The 15,498-nt window shown below is 36.2% G+C and overlaps 1 pseudogene; it reads right to left on the reverse strand.

The window, feature by feature from the left end:
• Positions 1-14,993: 14,993 nt before the first annotated feature.
• LOC129068094 (uncharacterized) lies at positions 14,994-15,077 on the reverse strand (annotated as a pseudogene).
• Between the last annotated feature and the right edge of the window lie 421 nt (positions 15,078-15,498).

Consider the following 15,498-nt stretch of genomic DNA (forward strand, 5'->3'; position numbering starts at 1 on the left):
AAAGCATTTGAGATTTTTACAAATTTATTTTACAATTTTTTTCCCAGTAACTGTTGTCACTTTTGACTTAAATGAACTATTATAAAAATTCTCTACAGGTTTGGACATTTCTTACATCAACATTTACTTGGTGTAGTCAGCAGGATTCCAAGGAAGCCTACCCTCAGCCAGCCTGTGGACCCGGATAAAGTCCCAGGTAAGAAGCCAGGGCCCATTGTGCCCCACCAGCTCCTGCTTCTCATCAGACACACTTGGGTGAGTTTTCTCTCAGACTCCCAAGCCTCCTTGCTTTTAGCAGCAGGTCCATGACCTTATTTGAGCTATTCTTAGAAAATCCTTGATATAAAAAAGGGTTAAGATAACCCAAGGAAATTAAAAAAAAAATAGTTTGCTTGCTTTTAATTTTGGCTTTTAATTGGATTGCTTACTGAGAGTCTGAACAAAATCTTGGGTGGTGAGAACCTGACCTTTTTTTATCTCTGAAAGAGAAAAGACACTTGCTTTCCCAATCCAAATAGCCAAAGGTGTGACAATAGTTGTTTAAAATGCCTGAATGTGGAGTGGCTGAGAAGGGCACCATAGAGTGTCCAGTGTGGAAATGCAACGGATCTGGGAGAAGTTGGTGAGAGTTCTTTGTGAAGGGCACATGGCACTGGAATGTGTGTGCCCAGAGAGGTGCCTGTGCAATGGAAAGTGTTGCGGTTTCAGTAGCATTCAGTAAGCTCCCTCTGGCTTTTGCTTAGGTATTCTTAGGTGACTAAAAATATTTGTGGGGTTGCCTGAGGACAAATTTCCTCTAAGGTGTGAAGCAGACCTATAGGGATATCCACCATATTTGTTCCATATGGAGGGTACACATAAAGGCTAATTGTCACTAGAAGGTTTTTCAGACTCTGCAGATCTCAAATTAACATGGAAATCATGCCTCCAAGACCAATAAGTCTCAGGACAATCAGCCTCTCATTAATACTAAGATGGTTGAGAAAAGGATCTCTTGACATTTATAAATTGTTCTTCTGCACATGCAATTATAAAAGAGCTGGCTATAAAATTGGGCAGAATTACTGGAAAGAATAGTTATTTTGTCTCTGGAAGCTTCAAAAAAAAGAAGATTTATATAAGTTAATCAACCTATGATGTTGTTAGGTGTCAACCCAATCTTTTGAGGTATTAAAGGCAGCTGTTCTTAATTTAAAAAAGTAAAGGTCATTTGGAACTTGACCTGTCAAGGACAGATATAAGTTATAAATGCCTTCAGTACAAAATTTGAACCCAGCTGGGTTTTTTGTTTTGTTTTTTTACAAGCTAGTGAGTTATTCTCATGGCTAAAAGGTCTCTGGGTCTATGTTTTATGTATTTTGTAAATGTGAGATAATTTTCTACCTCCAAATGGTATTAGTAAAATTAATATAAAGGCAAAGCTCTTATAAGGATTGGGTATTCTAAAATTCTCAAAAATATAAAAAATATCTCAATGCTTTTCAAGATCACATGCTCTGAGATCAGTCCTTAACAAACAAAAGCTAGCTTACATTTGTTGGGTTAAGAAGAATAGACATGTCTTTTGAGTTATTGACATTAAATAGAATATATTTTACTTGGGTTTTACAAAAATAATTCCATGTTAATACTTGATTTTATGTCTATGACATATGCTTCTAGAGGCCATAAATTGTTGGGAAACACCCTGTCTTCAGAAACTGTAGCTCTGTCCAACAGGTGAGAGGGCCCCAAGGCTGAAAATATCAAGGAGGCCTTGGGAAAACTGGCCACTGAGGGGTACAAAACCCATCCCCCCGGTGGGGGCACCGCCCCTGCCTCCCTCACATCACCCTGCTTGGCCTTGGGAGATGGCTGGTAGTCAATGACGGGTAAGATCCTGCAATGGAAGGGACAAACTAAGACATGCACAGTTACCATGTGGACATCAGGGAAAAGAAAAAAATTGGGGGAACACAGAGAAAGGGCAAAAAGACCTGCACCCTTTGGCTCGGCTTTGATATGGCTGGGGCCCTCATTCTCTCTGAAGTCTCCTTATCTCTTGGTGGCTCCTTCCCCCTGCCTGCCTCAGGCTTGAAACAATATTGGAGACAGCCCTAAACTGGATCTGGTGCTTTCGAGGGAAAATCAGGCCTAGAGGTAAATTCTTTAAAGCATGCTTTGTTTTCCCTCAAAAGCTAGCTCATGCTGGGAAAGAAATTTACATTATGCACAGACCCTCATCTTAAACCCTTTGGTGCTCTTATGTTTACTATGCTCTCATGTTTACTAGTTTCCTCTCGTACCCATGTAAATCAATGTGTTCCTGCCATTTGTTTTCTTCCAAACATCATCTATTGTCTGTAAACATTAACATACTGATGTAATGAAATCACCTGTATATTCCTAGACCCATTGGTAACTTTTTCAATAGAAGCCTTTGAAAAAAGGGCTCGGGGCCTTCCCCACTAGAGGGAAGAGCCATCCCCCTCTCCTGGCAGACAGAGAAGTGTTTGCGACAGCTTGTGTTTATTGCCCCCATCGGTGACACCCCAGGGACGGGCTCTGTGGGATTCAGAGCCCTGCTGACCCCCTGGGACAGGGGCCCTCAGATCCAGGGTCCAGTGTCCCCTTTGCTCTACCAATAAATATCTTCATAAATTTGACTTCTTAGTTTTCTTTAAAAGTTGAGGCTTTAAGGGTTAAAATCTTAACATATATAGGAATAATTTTGCAGTGTTCCAATAGGGCCCCAGGTACACCTCAAAGATTTTATTTTTGTGTTAAATTTGTAAATGTAATGGGAGGCATTGTAAAATAAATGATGAAAAAACTTCTAGGGTGAGAAGCTGCTGACATCAGAGGTAGACAGACAGCTATCCCAAAACACCAACAAGGCCTATATGCCCATGGATTAATATTGAACTCAGAATTCATTTTGTTTGACTCTGCCTATCTGCTAGTGATATTAGTCATAATTATAGTTATTCTTGTTATGTGGGCTTTCAATTAGAGTTCACCTGTTTGTGATAACTAAAGATATATAAGATAATTGTTAATACTCTTTTTTTATGGTTAATGTAACGGTCATATTAGATGCCAAACAGAGAAATCAGACAGATAATAAAACTTGGATCATGATAGTTCACATCACAGGATAGAAATGATCCAGAGTGGATTTTTTTTCCCTCCCCTCTCCTCCCCTCCTCTCCTATCCTATCCTTTTGCAATGAAGGCCATAAGACTGGGCTGTCTTCCTTTTACCTGCCCTTCCCTTTTTTTTGAAAATTTGGCTTCAACTCACATCCCATGGTTACAATACTGTCCCATTCTCAATGGTCCACCTTGCAACAAGGTGACTTTGGTATTGGGATTTCCTAGGAATGAGACTTCCTATACTGTGAGATCACACACACTATCTGACCAAAAGGTGGGTTATCAGCTTTTGGACTGATTTATGTGCCAAAGGGGGAATTGTGGAGGAAAAAGTGGTTTTAGGGAAAATAATCTCACAGATTCATCTGATCTGATCATCAATTCCTAACTGGGTGGGTCATGGTGAGTAATCATACCCCAGACCTACGTCTTTAGTGAGAAACTTTTAAGCAAGCCCTGCCCATTGTTCTTGTGCATCTAACTTAACACATCTTCAAAATGCAGAAGTAATATGCCTTGAAAGTTTAACCACCTGCAAGAGAGCACATAATCTTGTTAAATATCCTATAATCCAATCCACACCTTGCTTCCTCCTACCTTCATGTAATCTTCCTTAAGTTCCACCTTTAATTTCAAATATATATAATGAAGTGCAAACTGACATCCTTCAGAGCATTTGGGATCTTATTTCCTGGCAGTTGTCATCAATTTTGGCTCAGATAAACTCTTATAAAAATGCTTCCCAGGTTTGTATGTTTCTTATGTTGACATTTGGAATACTTTCCCTATGCCATGTTTGAATAGATTGTTTTCCACTGTTACAGGTTCTCATACTTTCCTTAATTTTTCCTTCAGAGAACTTACTCTCTATCATGAACCTGTCCTTGAACCAAATTCAGTGTTCAAATTCCTTCCTCTTCAGAAGAACTACAGCCATCCCTGGCCTTCCAGCAGCCCACACAGTGGGGTTTATCTGATTCTCAATTTCTACTGGCCAGGGTCATTTTTATTCTTCCTTTCATTGTTTCATAAAGAGCTGCCAGGCACGCTCTGGAGGGACTTGTAGGTGGAGCTAACTTGGTGCTATATTCAGGTTTCTGTTGGAGCATATGAAGCAGTTTTACTGAAGGTAAGTGAAAATCAGAACCTGTAAAAGTTCAAATACAAAGCCATTACCATCATGAAACAAATGCAACAAAATATTCAACTATGAACCATGTTTCCTGAGGTGGGGTTTGTGGTGGTCGCCACCCTGGCTTTCCACCATCACAACTATCTGCCAACTTTACCTCAAATCTTCATCTCCCAATTATAAAGAACAAAATAATTAGTGTCAAAAGGAAATCCAGAGAGCTTTACTTGATGTGAATATTTTATTGAGCAAGAAACAAACTGTTTGCTAAGCAGGAGACTTAAAAAACTGCAATCATACAGAAGCTTGATTATCAGTGTTCATAGCTCAGTTTATAAAGCATGAATGAGGAAGTCCATTGTTTTCTATTGTGACTATTAAAAACTTCCATTTCTTTAGTAGTACTGTGTAAGGCTTACTTATTTGTAGTTGGTTAACTAGGAAGTAATTAGGTATCTCACATGAAGAGAGTTTAATTATGATCAGAGTCAACATTTTGGGAAAATATGACAGTTTTAAATTTTGGTTATGAAAGTATGAGTTTTTGGTCTAGGATATATGCAAATTGTGCCCTCCACTCATGTTTCTCTTTAACATTAGAAATTCCCATTATTAGAGTTATATCTAGGAAAGATATCTGTACATCATTGGAATTTGTGAAAATCATAGATTATCATAATCATTGATTTTTAGCAATATTTAACTATTGATAGACTGTCACCCTTACAGTTATTGTAACTATTAACCCTATGTGAGCTTTAAAATTCCTGTTACAACAAATGTATGGAATCCATTAAGAATTTTTCATTACAAAATGTATATGGTTTAGATGCATTGACCCTCTGTTCTTTAAATATCCTCAAGAATAGATATAATTGTCACTGTATAAGTGGACAGTACCTTGAAATTCTTTTTGTTTTCATTTTATGCGAGAAGGATGAATTCTACAGAGGCAAAGGGATTTGCACACAGTCTCAATCTCATTTGTGATGATGCCTTGTATGCCATGATTCTCAATCCTTACTCATGTGTTACAATTGATGTCATTTCTGTTTCACTTAGTTCCGTAAGCCCTATTTAAGCAGTATCATTCCTCTGTCACAGTAACAGGCTGTTCTTTGCCCCAAGGCTCTATAGAAGTAGAGGAGATTGGACTACAGTTTAGTTTGCCATATCTTCAGTTCTGTTCTCTAATGTGTCTCTCATGTAAATAGCATGTTTCTATTACCATATTTAAAAGGTAACATAAATTAGTGCCCTGCATTTATGAATTGGAAAGGAAGAAAAGTGTGACATCTTTGGGAAAAGCTATGGTTGAATGGCAAAGTTAACTAGAGTTTCAATCACCATAGTAAAGTTTTTAACTGCCAAAGCCATCTTTTTTGAGAAGTCCTTGACCAAATGCCCACCAAATTCCCACCCTCTGACCTGAAAGCCCTTTGTTTTCCTTTTGGACTGGGGTTGTGAAAACTGGCACAATTATCCTGAGGACCTAGAGCCCAGAGAGCCCTCTCCAGTAGCATCCTAAGTCAGAACTCTGTTTACGTTAGCTTGGTTTACCTCATCAGTGCAAGGAAGGAAACATCCCCTCAAATGAAAGAGCGCCTTTTCCCACAAATTAATTGAGGACTAAAAAAATAGCTGAAAGTGTTCTTTAATTGGGGAGGAAAATCACATTAAAGTGTATTTTTAATGCAAACCTTCCACACCCCCCATATCCACCAACTGTGACAAGACTATAAAACATATTCTACTTTTTAAAACAAATCCACCTGCCCATTTTTGTTGCATAGTCTCTAGTACAGCTCCCAGGGCTCACAGTTTATATCTATGGCATGTTTTACTACCACCATTTAAAAATCTCCACTGGCCTCTCAGCTATTAAGGTATTATTTGGATACAGCCAAGGTTAATAAAGAGCAGAATGGCTGGTATTGGTTAAGACAAGTCACCTTTATTCAGTACTGGATGGCAATTTATAGTTCTAAAGGCTGAATTTCACAGCTGAGATTTCCATTTACCGTCCTCTTAACTATTTAGTTTGTAACTATTTCAGTGGTTTCTTAATTTAACACTTCACTTTTTAAATTTCTGATTTTTTATTTTCTTTCTGCTTCATAATTTTGTGAAATATTGACTGGAGGAAATACTATGCACTGGTAAGCTTACCGAATGGAATTAGGCCACCAGTCAGGGAAATCCCCTGTTTCTGGTTGCTCTTTTGTGCTGGTGCTGTGCAGGAGCTCAAATTGCCACCTGGCACTTAGTGTCATGTCGTTTCTGCTCTTTATTCCTCTGTGCTCAGAAATGTGCACTAACAGGACACCTTTACCTCCTTCCTGCCTCAGGGTCTGATCAGAACAACTCATCCTGCTTAAAGTTTTACAGATTTTGGGGGCTATTAAATTTGTAGTTAAGAAAGCTTTAAATCTTATTTAATTAATTTTTTTTCTTCATTTTCTGGACACTACTCTTTTAATCTCTGTTCACTCTTAGAGTAGATGCCCATCATGGGTTCACTTCTCCTGCTACTGTGTGAGCACCTGAAGGGCAGTAACTGAGTTTATTATACTTTTTATTTTAAATAGTACCTGGTTCACCAAAGGGACTCAGTAAGTATGGGGGACTCTGGCCCACGAAGTCCCCTGATTTGCTGCGGGTGGAAGAGTCATTCTAGACACCATTTGCCTGTCAAGGAAAGGTGAAGGTGATTCCCTCTAGTGGGGAATGCCCCAAGACCCTGTGCTCAGTGTCTTTTATTGAGAGGGTTACAAGCAGGGGACAGGTAGCAGGAATGTATAGGTAATCTAATTAAATCAGTAGTTTAAGCTTACAGAGAACAGGTGATGTTTAAAGAAGGCAATGGCAGGGACACACCGAATTGCTTGAGTCTGAGATGAGCAAACATTATGGCGCCAGATGGGATGTGGGTCAGGATTCAGGAATTTTGTAAGTTTCCTTCCCAGCCTTGAGCTGCTTATCTGGTATAAGATTAACAGAGCTGGGGGAGAAACAGAGCCTGCTTCAAGGAGTGTAACTTACTCCTAGGCCTGATTTCCCCCGGAGGCCCTTGGAGTTGTTATCCGGTCCCGCCTATCAACCACATTACCAGTGCTCCGGCCAAGTCTATGGGGCCTCTCCCAGGCCCCAGCCTGCTTGGGACTGCAGTCCCCGATACCACTCAAAGCGGCCTGCAACAAATAAGTGCTTGTTAAATCAAATGATTCAAGGACTGACATATTCTATGAGCATATCAGATTAATTATACCTAATTAATGGCTTTTAAATTGGTGAATTATTAAGTATAGCAGAAAGGACATGAAGTTTACAGTTATATAGATTAATTCCCAGCTTCCATATTAACACAACATATGAATTGAACTCTGTGAGCCTCATTTTCTTTGTGTGTTAAATGTGAACATCCACTTCATTATGTTTTGGCAAATTATCTGTTACATGTTAGTATTTAAATGTGATTTCTGCTATCCTAAGTAATAAAAACAGATTTTTAGTCTTCTGCATATTCTCATCCAATATGCAATGACTGGGTAGCTTTGTAGCTTTGCATGTATCAATCAATAATAATGTAATGTGTATTTTGATACTTACTATCTATCTACCTATCTGTCTGTCTATCTATCATCTACCTACCTATCTATCTATATCAGAGCAGCTATGATAGGGAGGAATTTACAAAGGAGAAAAGCAAAAAGAAAGCAAAAATTCTAGGAGTTAAAGCCAGCTGTTAACCTGAGGGTTTTAATTTTATGGATGCCCAGATGTAGGATACATGAGGTAAAAGCTAGATTCCTTTTTAGGTGTTTTTTAGTCTAATATCCCCTATACTTTAGTTATTAAAGAATAAGTCATCAAAGATGACTTGCTAAGTGAAAGAGATATTGATTTTAGAAGGTGTGTAAGAAAAATACTATCAATAACTGTGGTAGGTTTTTTATAGGATTAAAAGTATACAGACTTTGGATCAAGACAGATTTGGTTTAAGTTCAGGCTTTTCCAGCTACTAGTTTTGGCCTTTGGTGAGTTTTGTAACTTCTCTGAGCTTTAGCAAAATCATCTATAACAGGAGAATAATAACAGGCACGTTTGAATTTCTTAGTCGATAATATAGAAACATGTTACACGTTAGCTATCATTATCATTGGCATTATCAAATTCACCATAATTTTTAAAAATTAATAGACTACTTCTCTGAGGAATTTAGGCTTGCAGAAAATTGAACAGAAAGTGCAGATAATTTCTATAGACTCCTTCTCCCTCATGCTTCCTTGTCATTGTTTCCCTTATTAAAATCCTGCATTGGTGTGGTATAATTGTTATAAATGGTAAATGAATATCGATACACTATTATTAACTAATGTCCACAGTTTACATTATGGCTCACTCATTATGCTGTATAGTTCCACAAGTTTTGACATATATAATGCAATGTATTCAATATTATCATATCATATGGGCTAGTTTCACTGCCCTAAAAATGCCCTATTTCCCCCCATTTGTCACTCTTTTCTCACCCACAGCCTCTGACAACCAGATATATAGTTTTGCCTTTTTCATAATGTCATATAGTTGGAGTCATAGTATATGAAGCCTTTTCAAATTAACTCATTTCACTTAGCAGTATGCATTTAAGGTTCTTTCGTGTCTTTTCATAAAATAGCAAATTTTGTTTTTGTTTTATCACTGAATAATATTCTACTACATGGACGTACTATAGTTTGTTTATCACTTATTGAAGAACATCTTGGTTGCTTCTAATTTTGGGTATTTATGAATAAAGTTGCTATAAATATTTGTTTTCAGGCACTTTTCAGTTCATTTGGGTAAAAAGCAAAAGATTATACAACTGATAAGTCATATTTTAAGACTATGTTTAATTTTGTAAGAACCTGTTGATTGTCTTCCAATATACCTCTACCATTTTGCATTCCCAGCAGCAAAGAATGAGGGTTCTTATTGATCTACATCCTCAGCAGCACTTGTGTTGTCAGTGTTTTGGGTTTTAATCATACTAATAGGTGTATAGTAGCATATCATTATTAATTTTCAATTCCCCAATAACATTATGTTGAGCATCTTTTCATATGATTACCATTCACATATTGCATTATCATTTTTAAAAAAATAGCTATTATTTGGGAAAAAAGCACTCACATAATTGGATTAGTTCTGTTATACTTTTGGGAACAAAGAGGTTCTGGATGGATAAAGGCAAAAAGAGAAGGGAATGACAAAAAATAGTAGAACTCCTGATGGTACTAGAGAAGCAAAGAGAGGTGACAAGGTAGAGCAATAAAAAAAACAGCCAAAAACAAAACAAATAAATCCTTCCTATTTAAAGATATTTATGCACCAGGACTTGCTGTCTTCTGGATCAGGAAAGAGAGAGAATATCACTATAAATAAAGCATTTCGTCACTAAAAAAGTAAAAGCTAAAAGGAAAAAAATCAAATATTTTATACCATTGACCCTGTAGAACAACACTGAAATCAGAAGCAAAATTCTGTATTTTGTTACACAGATAGCCATAAAAAAATTAAAAGTAGATACACTGTGATTATGCCTTCTCCTTCCCTGCCAAACCATATTTTTTTCCAGATACTGACTGCTATAATGAAATGTGTTTAATAAAAGAGTAATGAAAATGCTTAGTGGATCTAATCTATGTCTTAGGTTATATTTTAAAATTACATTAAAAAAATCGATCATATTAGTGAAAGTATACAATGATGCAGTGTTTCAGTTCGGCAGTATATAATGTGGTTATATGTTGATTTAGCAATGCCACTCCCAGTATTTTATCTGTAAAAAATATAGATATGTGTGCATTTAGCTAGAATTAAAGCCATTCAGCACTTTATTACTTCAGAAAATAGAAAATAGGGTATTTCCAACGCATAATAGATATATTAAGGCACACCCACATATAATGAAATACAGGTTTGGCAGAAGTAACACCTGTTTGAGTGTGGTTGGTAGGATAATAATATGGGTGTATAATTTATAATTTTAATTTGAACATTTCACCTCAAATGTCATATGGTATGCTTGAGTGTGATATTGTTATGTTACAGAATTACATGCTTGTGATTTTGTAATAAAAATGGACATTATTTGTGCTAGACCTATATATATTGTATATTGTATAATATGTGGCCACTGTATATGGAGATGTAAAAGAGTATCAACAGGAAAATGTTTCAATATATATTTTTGCATGAAAAGTGGGCTATACCATGGCTATGCCCCTTATGCATAGAAATCATATAAGGATATAATATAACAAAGGATAAAATAGTTCCTCTGGTTGTTTTGATAATAAATGTATATTTATATTTCTCTTTTTGCTTTTATTAAGAGCCTGTACATGTCTGATGTTTAGCACATAGGAACTGTTTTCCAGTGTAGATTGTACCAGTTACATGATTAGTTTAATATTCTAAAGCCTGGAATTCCTTTTTTGTTGTAAGCTTCATATTTAATATATGTGCTAAATTGGAAAATGTAGATAAAATGCTGATTCCAAGCTTTGAACATACAGGGTGCCAAGAAATGGTAATAACGACTTTCATAATAGTGATTATCTGCATCTTCCTAAAATTTTAAGCACAGAGGAGCCATTAAGTTTGTAATAACATTTTTAAAAATAAGAAAATAAAAAAAAAAGATACAGATCTGTAGCTATTAAAAGAGATTGTTCAAAAGTATTGTTCTAAATTAGTAAGTATAAATATAAAATTGTAACGTTACTTAGTAATATGTCAGTAACTAAACAAATATCTAAAAATATTATAGTGTTTACTTTTGAGAGCAAGAATTGGTATTATGACTGAAATCAGAGCTAGGATATTAATAGTGCTGCTTCTGTTGTCATATGCAAGTTGAGCTTCCAAGAATTACCACGCTCTCCTTTTAGTGTGCGCACCTTTAATCATCAAGTCCTGCCCATTTTCCTCTTAGGTAAGTCTCACATCCTTTTGATTGCCTTGCTGCGCTCCAGGTCCCTGAGCTGTCATCTTTTTCCCAAATTAGTTCAGCAGCCTCTGCACTGGCACTTCTACCTCCAGTTTTGCCTCTTCCAGATCCCTTGTTTAACGCAGCACATCTCTTCTTTCTAAAAATGTAAAGTTTATCATATCACTCATACTGAGACTCTTTCACTTTCTCCCTTCGGGGCCATTAGATGTAGCCCCCCACTATTTTTATTGAATTTGTTGGGGTGACATTGTTTAATAAAGCCATACGGGTTTCAAGTGTCCAGCTCAATAAAACATTATCTGCATCCTGCCTTGTGCTCCCACCGCCCAAAGTCAAGTCTCTGCCTGCCACCTTTTTTCACCCCTTTGCCCTCTTCCACTTTCCCCCACCCCGTTTCCCTCGAGCAGTCACCCTCCTGTTGTCTGTGTCTGGATTTTTTCTTATCTTTATTCAGCCTCCAAACTCCCTTCCCCTAGACAGCTGTCAGTCTGTTCTCCATATTTGTAAGTCTGTGTTAGTCCATTTCAACACTTATTGCATAGACTGACTAATTTGTCAAGTATTAATTTGCCATGAAGGCATGGGACACTACTGCATTTTCTGTATTTCTGGGCTCTCTATTCTGTTCCATTTATCTGTGTGCCTGTTTTTATGCTACTACTATGCTGTTTTGATTACTTTGGCATTGTAGTAGAGTTTGATGTCAGGTAGTGTGATACCTCCAACTTTGTTCTTTTTTCTCAAGATTTCTGAGGCTATTTGGGGTCTTTTATGGCTCCATATGCATTTTTGGGATATTCTAGTTCTGCAAGATATGCCATTAGTATTTTAATACTGCATTCAATCTATAGAATGCTTTGGGTAGTATTGACATTTTAATGATGTTAATTATTCCTATCCATGAACACAGAAGTATATCCGTGCTTCCACTTATTTATATTTTCCTCAATTTCTTTCTTCAGCATCCTCCACTTTCCCAGGTACAGGTCTTTTACCTCATTGGTTAAATTTATTCCTGGGTACCTTATTTTGTTGTTGAGGTTGTTGCAGTTGTAAATGGATTATTTTCTTAGTTTCTTTTTCCAATAGTTCATTATTGGTGTATAAAATGCCACTGATTTCTGAATATTTATTTTGTATTCTGCTGCTTTAGTGAATTCATTTATCAGTTCTAGTAGGTGGAGTCTTCAGGGATTTTATATACAGTATCATGTCATCTTCAAATAATGAGAATTTTATTTCTTCATTTCCAATTTAGATGCCTTTTATTTTCTCTGCTTCTTTGATTGTTGTGGCTAGAAATTCTAGTACTATGTTGAAAAAGAGAGGCAAAAGCAGATATCCCTCGTCTTGATCCTGATTTAAAGGGAAACTCTTAGTTTTTGCCCCTAGAGTATAGTGTTGGCTGTGGCTTTGTCAAATTTGGTCTTATTATATTGAAGTATGTTCCCTCTATTTTCACTTTACTGAGATTTTTTATCATAAATGGGTGCTGGATTTTATTAAGTGCTTTCCCCCCCATGTATTGATATGATCATGTGATTTTTATCTTTCATGTTGTTTATGTGATGTATCACATTTATTAATATGCAAACATTGTATCAACCTTACATCCATGGAATAAATCCCACTTGATCATGGTGTGTGATCTCTTTAATGTATTCCTGGATCTGCTTTGCTAATATTTTGTTGAGGATTTTGCAGAAGCTTAAGTTTTTAACATTACTGTAAATTCCCTGAGACTATGGACTATGTCTTCCCATTCCAAGGCCTCTGATGCAGCATGAACCATAAATTAACTGTTTGTTGAATATTTTGAAGAGGCATGATTTTCACAAGGCCCTTCATCTTTAAAACTATCTCCTTTCATTTATGCTCTTTCTTTAGGTGACTACTAAATGGCCTATTTTTATTATATATTTATTGACCTCTTTAATACTCCCCATGTTGATTATTTTGTTTATCATGGAGCCCCTTGATTTCTAGATACCTTAATGTGGATTTATATCAGGTATTTCCAATCATATGTTACATTATTTGTCTCCCTCTTATCTGCTCTGAATTCAGGCCAGCTGTTCAGGGGTTTTTATACAGAATACACTTTCTTCTATTGTGTCTGTGGTTCATTCTATACTACGCTTTATTTATTTTTTTTGTTCCGTGTTATGTGGAGAATGTTACAAGTATGCAGAGTTTATGGGTCATATCCTTAAAATTCTCCCTATGTTTGGTCTAGTGGTGAATAAGTGATGGAAAAACAAGTGCTCAAGGGAAGTGAGCAACATTTTCATGTCCTCCCCAGGTTTATTCTATTAAAAAAAAATAGAGCTCTGACTGGCATGGCTCAGTTGGCTGGGCATCATTCTGCAAAGCGGGAGGTCACTGGTTCCAAGTCTGGGCACTCGCCTGGGTTGTGAGTTTGATCCCTGTTTGGGAGGGTGCAAGAGGCGACCAATCAATGTTTCTCTCTCTCATTGATATTTTTCTCCCTCCCTTTCCCTCTCTCTAAATAAATATATAAAATCTTAAAAAAAAATAGAAACAAAAGCTGTGAGTTCTGAAAATATTGGTTTTTTTTGAAGAAGCAGCTGGGGATTAATTTATGACTTTAATGTAAATGAAGTTGGGGTACTATAAGACCTGATTACAAGGATCTAGGAAGTCCTCATAAATATTCTATATAGGGATTTTTGGGTCTACCTTGAAATTTTGATTCTAGTTAAAAACCAAATGCCCTGTTATGCCTGGAAGCCCTCTATTCATATTTGATGTTAACTTCTTCCATCTAGATTTATGTCCTACTTTGTTGCTGTTTTTTTCTCTCATCTTTGTCTACACTATCTCCTGAGCTGATCTCATTTAGTTATGCTGATATGATGTTAATGTACATTTTTTCATTCCCATGCTGGGATTTTCTGCTGAACCGCAGACTCATGTGCCCAATTGCCTCCTGACACCTCCTCTTAAGTTTTTATACCCCAAACAACCTAACCGAAACAATAGTGATCTGTTCCCAGAAGCCTCCTCCTTATGCAAAATGGTACCACTATCTACCTATTCGGGGCAACTCTTAGAGGTTTTTGTTCTCTTTCTGAAAGAGCCATTTTAAATTTACCAGTAAGTTCTGTCTGCTCTAAGACCAAAACATGTTACAAATCTTATCTCTTTTCACCATCTCCACTGCCAAAGCTGTAGTTCTAGCCAGCATCATCTCTTGACTGGATTAATATGATAGTCTTCAAACACAATATACTCTTTCTATACTGTCCCTTTATAATTCAACCTCCATACAGTAGAGTAATATTTAAAATGTATCAAACGGAGCATATATTGATCTTCTACCTACAACACTTAAATACCTAGCAATAGAAAGCTAGGTAATAACCAACTGCATTTTTAATAAAATATAATAATGCTTTATTAAATATAATATAGAACTATATATAAAAATTAAAATATATATGTTATTAAATAAAAATGGAAATATGTAGAACATTACATATGTTTGTATTAAAATTATATGTATATAAGCAAAATATTTTTTGTACAATTTCTATTTTGTTGCGTCACACTGATAATTTGAAGATGTAATTCATATATTTGTCAGGAAGATTAAATTAGGTAATATATGTAGCACATGGTAAATGCTATATAACTGTTAGCTCATATAATTATTGATTTCATCTTCAATTCCATGGCATCTTTTCTCTCCTAAAGTTCTAACATGCAAATAGTTATTTGGAATTAAAGATAAACTAATATTGTAGGGTTACAATATTACACTTGATCTTAGCCAAAAGGCTGAGAAGTGATGTAGGGTTACAATATTATATTGAAATTGGTGATAAATGTTTTTTGTGGAGATAAGGACTAGAAATCAATACAGTAAATCATTTATTTTAGTGAGGATAAGGGGACAAAACTGATTGAATTTTTAATGCTTTGCCTTGTAACCAAAGTTGTAATCATTCCCTATGGATACACAAAAGCAAAAAACCAATGAAAAGTCACAAATCCACTTATAAAAACAATCATACAACAGTGTGAGGCATCTTCATAGAGAGGAAGGGAAGACAGTTTCATTTTTATTGAATACCTACTGCGTACTCAGCAATTTACTGGAAGGATCTAATTTAATCACCACAATATTTCAGTGAGGTAGATTTAGTTCTTATTATATACATATTTCAAACTGAAGCTCATTGCTGTCAATAACTTGTGCATGGATATACAT

This window comes from Pteronotus mesoamericanus, unplaced genomic scaffold (assembly GCF_021234165.1).
Source record: "Pteronotus mesoamericanus isolate MK-2021 breed Mesoamerican mustached bat unplaced genomic scaffold, CSHL_Meso_final contig_20, whole genome shotgun sequence".
Lineage (NCBI taxonomy): Eukaryota > Metazoa > Chordata > Mammalia > Chiroptera > Mormoopidae > Pteronotus > Pteronotus mesoamericanus.